This window comes from Arachis duranensis, chromosome 2 (assembly GCF_000817695.3).
Source record: "Arachis duranensis cultivar V14167 chromosome 2, aradu.V14167.gnm2.J7QH, whole genome shotgun sequence".
NCBI classification, from domain to species: Eukaryota; Viridiplantae; Streptophyta; class Magnoliopsida; order Fabales; family Fabaceae; genus Arachis; species Arachis duranensis.
The window spans coordinates 64,364,893-64,368,000 of NC_029773.3; positions in this window are offsets into that span (position 1 = coordinate 64,364,893).

A 3,108-nucleotide genomic window follows, 5' to 3' on the forward strand; every position below is an offset into this window, starting at 1 on the left:
AATCCTACTCAGAATACCACAGACAAGGTTAGATCTTCCGGATTCTCTTGAATGCCGCCATCAATTCTAGCTTATACCACGAAGATTCCGATTAAGGGATCCAAGAGATATCCACTCAATCTAAGGTAGAACGGAGGTGGTTGTCAGGCACACGTTCATAGGTGAGAATGATGATGAGTGTCACGGATCATCACATTCATCAAGTTGAAGAACAGGTGATATCTTAGAACAAGAACAAGCTGAATTGAATAGAAGAACAATAGTAATTGCATTAATACTCGAGGTACAGCAGAGCTCCACACCTTAATCTATGGTGTGTTGAAACTCCACCGTTGAAAATACATAAGAACAAGGTCTAGGCATGGCCGAATGGCCAGCCCCCAAAACGTGATCAAAAGATTCAAAGATCTAAAGATCTGATCTAAGAACTAGATGTCCAAAGATGAAAATACAATAGCAAAAGGTCCTATTTGTAGAGAACGAGTAGCCTAGGGTTTACAGAAAAGAGTAAATGACATAAAAATCAACTTTCGGGCCCACTTGGTGTGTGCTTGGGCTGAGCATTGAAGCTTTCATGTGTAGAGACTTTTCATGGAGTTAAACGCCAGCTTTTGTGCCAGTTTGGGCGTTTAACTCCCATTCTTGTGCCAGTTCCGGCGTTTAACGCCGGGCATTCTTGAGCTGATTTGGAACGCCGGTTTGGGCTATCAAATCTCGGGCAAAGTATTGACCATTATACATTGCTGGAAAGCCCAAGATGTCTACTTTCCAACGCCGTTGAGAGTGTGCCAATTGGTTATCTGTAGCTCTAGAAAATCCACTTCGAGTGAAGGAAGGTCAGAATCCAACAGCATCTGCAGTCCTTTTCAGCCTCTGAATCAAATTTTTGCTCAGGTCCCTCAATTTCAACCAGAAAATACCTGAAATTATAGAAAAACACACAAACTCATAGTAAAGTCCAAAAAAGTGAATTTTAACTAAAAACTAATAAAAATATACTAAAAACTAACTAAATCCTACTAGAAACATACTAAAAACAATACCAAAAAGCATACAAATTATCTGCTCATCAGCAGCAAAAGAAAAAAGGAGAAAAATGTGCAAATAAAATACAGAAAATGAACAAAATAAGATAGGAGTCTGTAGTGGTTCACCAAAAAATATATGCCAGAGATGGCGACCTTCCCACACTTAAAATATAGCATCGTCCTCGATGCTCACTCAAGCTGGGTGTGAAGAAGTGTCATCTCCGGAAGGATGGGCTGCTGGTGTCTCTGTGAGTGGAAGGGGGTTTGTCTGCTGAAGGGGAGGCTCAGTCTGTAGAGGGATCTCTGGGTCAGCTGGCTATATCGGATGGGGCTCCTCATGGTGTGGTGCAGCCTGCTCAGGTGCTGCCTGCGCAGCCTGAGTATGTGCCTCCTCCTCATGATCACTCGCCTACTCCTCAGATGTCTTTGATGGTGTGTCGGGCTCGGAGGGGATGTCGCCACCGGATCGGATCATCAACTTGAGGTGCTCATAGCATCGCTTATGGCGATGCTCAGACCTCTCAAAACGTCGCCTGTTGCGACGTTCAGACCTCTCAAACTGCTGTTGGTGGCGGCGCTCCATCTGGTCTAAATGGTCAAAGAGTCGGTGCACCAGAAGATAAACGGGCTCTGGAGCAGTGGGGGTGCAGTGGATGGAGCTGGGGCAGTGGATGATGAAGGGGCAGCTGAAGATGTAGCCACCTCAGCAGAGTCAGTGAGAAAAGGAGGTTGGTAGCCTAGAGCCTGAAACTTCCTACTGTGAGGGATGATCTTCCTACAATCCGCGCGGATGGCTTTTCATAGCAATTTCCCAAGGTACCTCAGCTCGGCAACCCAACTGAGTAATCAGGAATGGAAACGGGAGGGTGCCTCTGACGTGGACCCTGGCCATATAATGTCAGATAAAGCGGGACAGATATAGGTCCTTACCCTCCATCACACACCAGATGAGGGTAATCATAGCAGCTGGCACCTCTGTCTCATGAGTGCTCGGCATTACGTAGTTACTCAGAATCTACTGCCAAAGTCGAGCTTCATCATTCAGATATATTAGCTTGATTCCCTTAGGTACCACTGTGCTCTTTCCCATGACCCATGGAACAGTAGGATCAAGAGCTATAGCCCGTTTTACTGCATCCCAGTCAAATCTCATGAATCTCATATCCTCTTCAACCCTCTAGTAATCATCTGGCTAATCTGATTTAGGTGGGAGCTGGAGGATGTCTTCTATGGCTTCCTCAGTAACCAGAATTTGTTTACTCTGAGCTGTACTGCATCCAGGGATGTTTTAAAGTAGTTACAGTATAATTTTCTAACCCAGGATGAGTTGATCTCAGTCAAGTTTCTCTCCAGAAAGAACCAGCCTCTCTGTTTAATTTGGTCTGAAGTGTATTGCTTGAGTTCTTCTGGAATTTTGAGTGTCCTTTCCAGGTATTGGTTCCTGGATGTGGCAAAAACTGGATACCTCAGCTCACAGTATTTGTTTGCAAATTTTACTAGGTCAGCTGCAGGTACTAACTGATCAGCCTTTTCCTGCGGGATAAAGTTCTTCTCCCGCCAGAAATCATCATGCAAGATGCCAAGTATGGTCATAGAGGATTCGCCTCTTTTCCTTTTGCCAGTGGTTGCTTTGCCTTTTCCTTTGCTTTGAGGGTCAGACATCTTGAAAAGCAGAAATTTCAGGATATAATTGAAGAATAAAAGTAGGAAAACAAGTAGGCAAATAGAATATTCACAACATAAGCACAGAGTGGCAAAAGAGCAAGAGAAGCATGAAATGAGTTAAATATATGTGCATTTTGGATTGTATTCGAGTGAAAAAGTCTGAAAATAAAAATTACAATCCAAAATATGTGATAAGCGGAATTCAAGTTAAATAGGAAAAATAATGATCATGCCCTAAGTTAGAAAGTTAAAGTAGTTAGGTAAAAAGAGAAGTCAGAAAGTTAAAATGGTTAATAGGTAAAAAGGAAGTTAGAAAGTGAAGGCAGTGAGTTAGTAAAAAGAAAGTTAAAGTAAGTGGTATGATGATGGGTTTCCTAGTTAACAAGAGATTCACAAATTTAGAGAATAAACAACT